Raw genomic sequence first — 9,496 nt, forward strand, 5'->3', positions numbered from 1 at the left:
ATATAAATTGATTTATATTAGAATTGTGGAATACTAGCAAAATACGATGAAGGACCTAATAGGAAACGATCCTCGACAACACTTGGAGCAACTTCGAGGAATGGAAGCTTAGCAAACTCGAAATTATAGAAACACTGGCTAAGGCCAAAAAAGTAAGTGGTCTACTATAGGATGGGCTAAACCATTGTGTGATGCATGATGACTCGTGCCTTGTGGCTCCTACACGTGTCTTTTGTACTTTATGTTTATGATGCCTTGACGATTAATTATGATGTATGACGTATAGTGTATAATGTATAATGACGTGTTTGAATTATGTGATGACGTTTTATGATATTTTATGATGATTGTAATATGCTGATGATGACGTTGCATTTTAATATGATGATGTAGGATGATGTTATTTCCTTAATATGATGTTATTTTCCATTTTAAGTTGAGAAGCATGTTGTGAATGTCATACTGCATTATGACGATAATTTTTCCTAGGACACAACCCTATTAAACGTTAATGATGATGATAAGATGGAAAGTTAAGGCATATATATTATTGATAGTAATATAAGGATGGAACTAGGGTTGTGCCATAAAGAAGTTTTAAAGACGAGAAACTATATAGACCTCATGCTTTTTTGCGTGTACATAAACGTCAGGATAATTCTTATTTTACGATGATAAGTACGGACACATACGCTACTAATGGTGTTAATATAACGCATGCGGAAGCAATTTGGATCTTAGGCACTCTTTGTAAATCAATTATAATAAATTAGCTAGAAGCAATTTGGATCTTAAGCACTCTTTGTAAATCAATTATAATAAATTAGCTAGCATGTTCAAAAGCATTAAAATCCAATGAGTTTGAATACTAACCTTTTGAAGTTTAAATTCCTTTTTTCTCACGAATCGGTTTCGAATCACCACTAGTGTCTTCTCTACTATTTTTCGGCCTTAGAATGGAATCGTGGAATCCAGTGACTGACTAAATTTGAAAGGAATTTAGTATAGGGAAAGAGAGAGTTTTGAGAGAATTTCTCAACCTTAGAATGGAATCGTGGAATCGAGTGACTGACTAAATTTGAAAGGAATTTAGTATAGGGAAAAGAGAGTTTTGAGAGAATTTCTCAAAGTTGTTCAAGAAGACTTTGGGTGTACCCGGATCACTCTATTTATATAGTGATATTTGCATGTTCATTCAAATTTGAGATTACCAAATTTTGACACTCAAAATTTCACTCAAATTTGTGGGATTATGTGTCAAGCATGCAAGTTTGAATTAAGCAAATTTTGATATTCAAAATTCCACTCAAATTTGTGGGATTATTGGCTTAAACTATATATGGACACTCAAACATGTATTTTTCCATTAAGTGAAGTCAACTTTTTGACTTTCTCTATTTTAATTCAACAATTAATTTCAAATCAAAATAATATTAAATGATTAATTAAATAATTTAAGTAATATTTAACATTAAATCAAATGTCAATCCCAATCGATTCCGACACATATTGATTATGAATCCCTATCATAATTAAAATATTTAAATCTTATTTAAATATCTCAAGTTCTCTCATTTTGTTTAATTCCTAATTAAATCAAAATGCGGTTAAATATATCGTATATATTTAGCGCATGTTCCTTAATTTGAGTTCGAACACTTCAAAGTCACTCGTCGCACTGTTCTAAGGTTTATTCCGATATGAGCTAGCAAGGGGACCTAATGGACCTACAGATCTTGGGCTCCAACAATCTAAGATTAACCGGCTAAGCTTATTAACCTTTTAACCAACATTCGTTAACTACCAGGACACTCTACTATAGCCTAATAGTTGCACTCCCCTCATTGATCCTCTAATGAACAATTAGTTTGTGGTTAAACCACCAAACCGAATCCTTCTCGAGCCAATGAGAGGGTGGGGCCCCTTGTTCAAGACCTGGAGTCAGTATTTAAGAGAGCAACTTCTCTACTATCCCTAAAAGTGGGTAGGAGTGATTTCTATCTGGTACCCTATGTCCCTAGCTATTCACCCAGTCTTACCCTTGAAATGGGAGGCTTATTGAGTCGGCAAACTTGGGCCACTCTCACCCATGCATATCTAAGGATAATTCTGATTAAACACGAGTTCATAGTTAGCTCAGGATTAAGGTCGAGTTACCTTGGTCATCGAGTAAAAAAATAATTTTCAACAGTAAGCCACAATATAAAGTGAGAGTGATTTTTTTCATCGTCCGATCTTATGCAATACTCATTGCATAGGACCCCCCCACTCACATGTCTCCACATGTACAATTTAGTGATCACATTGTTTATATCATATACAAAAGTGGGCCGCATCCATAGTGTCCCCAACCTTATCCCTGTACTATAGATCATTTTTATAATATACTTGAACTTGATCCACTCTTATGTCTCTACATATAGTTCAAGTAATCATACTATAGCCAGAGTATTCTTAGTTTATTGGATTTAGATTAATGATCGTAAAATTTACTTTTATTCAATAACGATCTTTACTGAATAAACATCAATAATAACTTTATTGAAAATAGAATATGCTTTTGTTTACAAACTATGAGTTTTAAGACATAAAACCCAACAGCTACGATGATGATAGTGATCATGTCGTGCATGACACTCAGGGATCTGCTAACCTTCGGACATCGCTATGGACAGTTAGCTCGACTATGATGGGTCTAGGGGGTGCGAACCGCCTAGAGATTCATGCTCGCACGTGTGGGTCGTGTGTAGGGAAGTACTACACATCCAATTTAGTCCGGACTGGAGGTCACCCCTAAGATGTTTTAATGATGATCTCTAGAGCATCATTGCATGTGTTTGCATTTTTATGGTCCCTAAGGATACTCAAACTGTATGCTACATCATTTTTCAGGTAAAGGCAAGGCACCCCTGTACGGTTGATGACGACATCACAATTAGAGACCATGACACGTGCATAGGCTAGTAACATATTTAATTTCCTAAACTTATGTTATAATATATGTTTATGCATTTCATGTTTTAAATTACTTATCATTATATTTTGAACACGTAAGACTATAGCAGTATTTTCAATGATGTCGTTATACTTATGTTGAAATTATGATTTTAATGATGATGCTTTAAGAGTTATATTCCGCATACGAGATTAAACTAAAATGAGGGTAGCGACTTTAGATAGTCGAAATCTAAGGCTCTTACACAATGTTTAAGATATCGATATTGAAAAAAACAACCAAGTCTCGGTTTTATAAATGTAAATGAAAAATCCATTAATTGTTCGTAAATTAAATAAATATTTAACTGAATATGTTAATGAGTTTTGATAACTTAAAAATATATATAAAAGAAAAACTCAAACTAATTTTGGAACTTCTTTTGTAAAACTTTTATTCTATTATTATTATTACTTTATCATTGTTATTTATTTATTTATTTATCTGTTGAATTGGTGAAATTGTTTGTTCAAATAAACTAATTTTTTATTAATGAAAAAAAAAAAACCAATCTTAATGACTAGGAATGGATGTTGACCAATAATTAAATATATATATATATATATATATATATATATATATGGGGCTTTCTTTTTCCTTTTTCAAAGTTATAATAATGTGTTTTGTTGGGTTGGTTGTTTTTATTATTATTATTATTATTTTGTTTCTTAGTCCAAAGATTTTGTCAATTCTTAATACTAAAATAAAGTCGGACATACTTGATATATATGAAAATTCATTTAGAATCATTTACATATAAACGATATTATAGACTTACACGTTTTATATAAAATTCATTCCAAATAAAAGCAAACATCAATAGAATAGCAAAAACGAAACAACAATAATAATTTCAAAGTAATGCAACTGCTCTGATTTAACAAAAGACTACAATTAAATAGAAAATGCAACTTGACTTTATTCCCATGGCCTGTGCAATGACAGCTGTTGGATGAAAATCCCACGTTGGCTAATTTAGGGAATGATTATGGGTTTATAATCAAGGAATACTGTCTCCATTGGTATGAGGCTTTTCGGGGAAGCCCAAAGCAAAGCCATGAGTCCATACTTTGTTCGAAGACTCCAAAAGAAAAAGAAAAAGAAAAAGAGTCAAGCCTCGATTAAGGGGAGACATATTTTGTTCGAGAGGAGGTGTTAGATGAAAGTCCATATCGGCTAATTTAGGGAATGATCATGGGTGCATACTTTGTTTGAGGGGAGGTGTTGGATGAAAGTCCACATCGAAAAAGGATTGGAAAGGAAAAGCAAGTGAAAAGGGCAAAAAGATCATTTTTTTAATTCCTTACCTTGAAGGAATTTCAAGATGGTCCAGAAGGAAAAAATGACGAACAAGGATGAAGAATATTTAGAAAAATTATAGAGTTTTCAAAGAAAATAATAATAAAATATTCGAAAAGTGACAAATTACCAAAATACCCCTGGAAGGAAGAGCATCTACCGTAACCATCTGAGCAAAATCTCTCGAACCTCGAATCTCAGCCGTTGGATCTCCTCCAAAATTGGATATGATCTAGAAGACGGACAGATCATCACATCCAATAGCTGGTATTCAAAACCAAAGTCGGTGAGGCTCTAATCAGAGTAGATATTTTCGACAGATATTCCAGAAAATCCAACCGCCAATTCACGACAATTCTAGAGCATGCCCAATTGAAGGAAATCGATTTCATACTTAAATTGGGTATAAGTGACGAATCCCTATCTATGGTCTCTTTTCCTTCAAATTGAGAATTCTTTAAGCTTCAGAGGAGCACGTTGAGTAACTTTGATGGAGGAATCGAGAGCTGAAACGTCGTAGAAAAAGTTATCCAAGAGATCGAAAATTTGACGATTCGGGTAAGTTGCATACTAAGAATGATTTCTCGAAATTAAGGTCCCACGCTCCAAGACGTTCCTCCAAACCAATTCCTGTAGCTTGAGGAAAGGATATGGAAGAGGTTCCATGAAGAAATTGGGCCTTGAAAACCCCTAAAATCGGCTGCCCAACAATGAATCCCCAATTTTAGCTCTGGCGAGGAAAATGATTTTGGACAAACTTTGGAGGCGAATATCATAGGCTACGATCAACGAAAAGGTATTAAATCAATCCCAAGATCTTCCTTGTAATATCATCTTGAAGTTTTATGAAGAAACCGAGTGGAGAAACGAAGATATCGGAGCTGTGAAAGGCTACTTTCAGACGGCAGCGCAAAAGGATGCGCGTGTCTTCTTCCTGTCCAGAGGAAGAAGGCGATGACGTGGGCAGTTCAACTGAATCGGCCGAGTCAGCCTAAAACCCAACCTTCCCTCCGTTTTTTTTTTTAATTTTAACCTCCTTCCAGATCGATTCTCATGACTTGCCAGCAGGATGTCATGATTATATGATGATGCCATCTATGCACTCATTGGGAGAAAATTAAGGGTTACTTTGGAAGAGTTTTCAGGGCTAAAATATGATACATGACATGACAACCTCTAAGGTTTAGTTCGTGAAAACGAAACAAGGAGACATATCCTAGCTCAAGGTCTAGACATGCTCCAAATTACCAACGATTTTCTATAAGGTCTATTTTATATATGACATGAGGATAACCTCAAGATTCCAAGTTGGTTTGAGTAAGTTTGGAACCTAAACCAAAATGTTACTTAAGAAACGCCTAAAGGAAACACGTCAAGATTCAAGACCCTTCAAGAACCATCTAAGGAGTTTATTATGAATCTATGACCTTCTAGAATAATTATTACAAAGGGTTCATATGATTACGAATGCATGTTACAACTTACGCCTCAAGAAAATAAGAACCTTGAAAACTTACAATATTAAGAATCAAGAACAAGCTTTAAAACTACCCAGACAAGAAAAATGCTAGGTACCACTCAAAGCTGAGGGACCAATGTCATCGAGTATAATGTATAATGTATGTTATGATTTAAATTTGGTTTGTTTTATTTTGTGAAAAATTTGCCCATCATTTTAGAGTCATCAAGTCAACCCCGTCTTTACACAAACCCAACTAACATTTCATCGTTTGAAGTTGATATCAATGGTTCAATTACATTTTTTTTTTTTTTTGTGCAGATTAAACTTATTTTTCTAGTTTTTTGGTGTTATATGGTTGGCATTGACTTAAAAAATAGATGAATGATATTTATAAAATTATTGTATTTTGAAGTCAATTCGAGCATAATTTAAACGGGATTATTTTGTAATGGGTAACTTGTTTAATAAAAGAAATTATTATATCGAAACTACTTACCGTTTACTTTTACGTTATCAAATACAAAATTTTGAATATAGCTTTTTTAAAAAATTCATCATCTTCCATAGTGTCTACATTCTTGTATAAATGAAATTTTGATAGTTTAGATTAAAAAAATTATTAATTCTATATAAATCTTATAAAATTGTAAATAACTGAATCACAATAATTTAATTTTTTTTAATTTTTTATTAAATTAATAAAAATAATCTAAAACTTTAGACTTTTTTATTTTCAAAAATTTCAGTAACCCTTAAGCTTTAAAAATAAATAATAAAAAAATTATCATTGGTTGGAATCCGTTAGTAAATACATTAAACATTTTCAAAAATATCTTTCAACTTTTAAAATATTTTAAAAATACTCTTAATTTTGAGTAATACCTTTTAAATATGAATGGCCTTTTAACTCTAGTGACTGAGCTATGTATGTATACTTAACAATCTTGACTAGAGTGCGTGGGAGAATGCCTCGCCGTGCCCTGTACCAATGTTAATTAAATAAATGGACACCACCAACCAATAAGTTTGTGCTCCGAATTTATACGCCATCAGATATCTAATTTGGATTTTAAGTTTTACACGACTATAAATATATATATATTTTCATTTTCTTTTCACTATGGTTTATGTTAGCGTACTTAAAAACGAATAAAGGTAGACAAAAGAATAGTAGTTGTGGGTAATTCATGAGGGCTAAAATAGTAATTTTGGTCCGACTTGGATGAGTTTAAACAAAACACCCACATCCCTTGCCGATCAAGAGAGACTTAGAAATGATGGTAAATCCAGGGTTCTTTGCTGGGAAGTAGAGAAATACGAACTTCCAATTCCACCATTAATTTTAATTATCTCAAATAAATTAATCCATAATATATATATATACATACACATATATATATACATCTACATATATATATATACATGTACATATACATAAATACATCTACATATACATATATATACACATATACATATACATATATATACATATACATATACATATACATACATATACATATACATATACATACATATTTATATACATATACATACATATATATATACATACGTACATATACATACATATATATATAAAAAGTACTTCGTTAGGTATGACCAATGCCTAGTTTCTTTGAGATTCAAATGTTCGTAGGCGAGTGAGAGAGATATTGCAACACAACCATTGATGAACAACTTAGCGAAACAATAAACAACATTTAGTTATCAATTACGTTTGGATCAAGAGAGGGAGATGAAACCATTACTTCGGTTAGTTCCATCCAACTTGATTTCTATTCTTCAATTGGCATTATTAAATACATAAAGGTTCCAAATCTGAAATGAAATATCATTGTCTCTCACTAGTTTTCAAGCAATATACATAAAAATAGAAAAGAAAGCAAGGGCATCATGAGTACGATCCAATCGAGTTTCTTGAATGCTACAATTTTGATGCTATTATTGTTAGCTTTTACTGTCGATGCTCAATCTAGTGCCGAAGTTGTTTTTCCTTTGAAAAGATATGGTAACATAGTGCCTGGTACTGACATCACAAAGGTAAATATAGAGTATGAACAGCAATATTATCACTAGTTGAGTTGATCAATTGTTTGCTAATTTTTGTTACTTGTGACATGTAGGCTTTAGCAAATGCATGGAAGGATGCATGCACGTCCAATCGCTCTAGTGCGATTGTTATTCCGGGAGGGATATTTAAAGTAAAGGAAGGGATATTTAAAGGACCTTGTAATAGCCCAATTGACTTTCAACTTGGAGGAACATTGCAGGCACCAAAAAGTCTTCAGGGAGATAATTGGATTACTTTTGAACATATTGATAGATTGACATTATGAGGTGAAGGAGTTTTTGATGGCCAAGGAAAGGCAGCTTGGAAAAAGAATGATTGCCATAAACGCATAAATTGTGCCCAACTCCCCATTGTAAGCAATATGCCTTCAGCTTTCCTTCTCAATCTCGTGCATCTTGTTGTTTTTAGACATCTTCTCTACTCTTCTGACATTTATAATTTGGTAAAAGCTCTTCATTTTCTAGACGATTATCTTTAACCATTCTAAAATAAAAAATAAAAAAGCATGTAAAGGAGTGAAATTCTTTATGAGTTTTCGATTTTATTGGGTTCTGTTAAATTTTTTGGCTTCATTACTGATGCTCACAAAATATTATTTGATTATACAAAATGTTTAGAGTTTGAGGTTCAACTTCATCACCAATTCAATCGTGAAGAGAATAACGTCACTTGATAGCAAGAACTTCCATATCAACGTCCTCGGCTGCAACAACCTCACATTCTCTAATATCAATATAACTGCACCAGAAAAGAGTCCCAACACTGATGGAATACACATCGGTCGATCAAATAGGATCGCAATCACAATGTCAAAAATTGCAACAGGAGATGATTGCATTTCTCTTGGAGATGGAAGCAAACAAATTAACATCACCAACGTGACATGTGGGCCAGGACATGGCATAAGCATCGGAAGTCTTGGAAGATACACTAACGAAGAACCCGTTGAAGGTGTTATCGTAAAGAACTGCACGATAATTAACACCACTAATGGTGTCAGGATCAAAACGTGGCCAGCTTCTGCTGCTAGCGGCACCGCCACCAATATGCAGTTTTTGGACATTATAATGGTCAATGTTAGCAACCCTATTCTAATAGACCAAGAGTATTGTCCGTGGAATCAGTGCAATCGGAAGGTATTGATCGCATTCTCAAAGCTTTGATTGATTTTATCACTATAACTTTCACAAATAAACCACTTACAGAAATTTGTTGTCTCATTTTGATTTTTCAGATTCCTTCGAAAATTAAGATTAGTAAAGTGAGCTTCAAGAACATTAGAGGAAGTTGTGCAACTCCAGTGGCAATCAAACTTATTTGCAGCCGTCACTTACCATGTGACGAAGTAAAAGTCGGTGACATTGACCTCACTTACAATGGAATAAAAGGTCCTATTACATCTCAATGCACGAATGTGAGACCCATCATTTCAGGAAAACAAAACCCTAAAATCTGTTCATCTCCTTATGTTGTCCCATGAATTGTTGATTGCCATAGTACTTTAAACTAACCGATAACCTTAATTAAAAGAAGACAGCTCTTTCCATTTTAATTTTTCTGTCTTTTGAGTTTCTTTTGTTTACTTTTCGAAATATATATGATGGTCAAATGTTTGAAGGAAGTCTTGTGTCCTGAACAATGTAACGTTTTT

At 33.2% G+C, this 9,496-nt stretch overlaps 1 pseudogene; it reads left to right on the forward strand.

The window, feature by feature from the left end:
* The first annotated feature begins 7,667 nt into the window (after positions 1–7,667).
* On the forward strand, positions 7,668–9,325 carry LOC111436524 (annotated as a pseudogene).
* The last annotated feature ends 171 nt before the right edge of the window (positions 9,326–9,496 follow it).

Source organism: Cucurbita moschata, unplaced genomic scaffold (assembly GCF_002738365.1).
Source record: "Cucurbita moschata cultivar Rifu unplaced genomic scaffold, Cmos_1.0 Cmo_Scf00055, whole genome shotgun sequence".
NCBI lineage: Eukaryota > Viridiplantae > Streptophyta > Magnoliopsida > Cucurbitales > Cucurbitaceae > Cucurbita > Cucurbita moschata.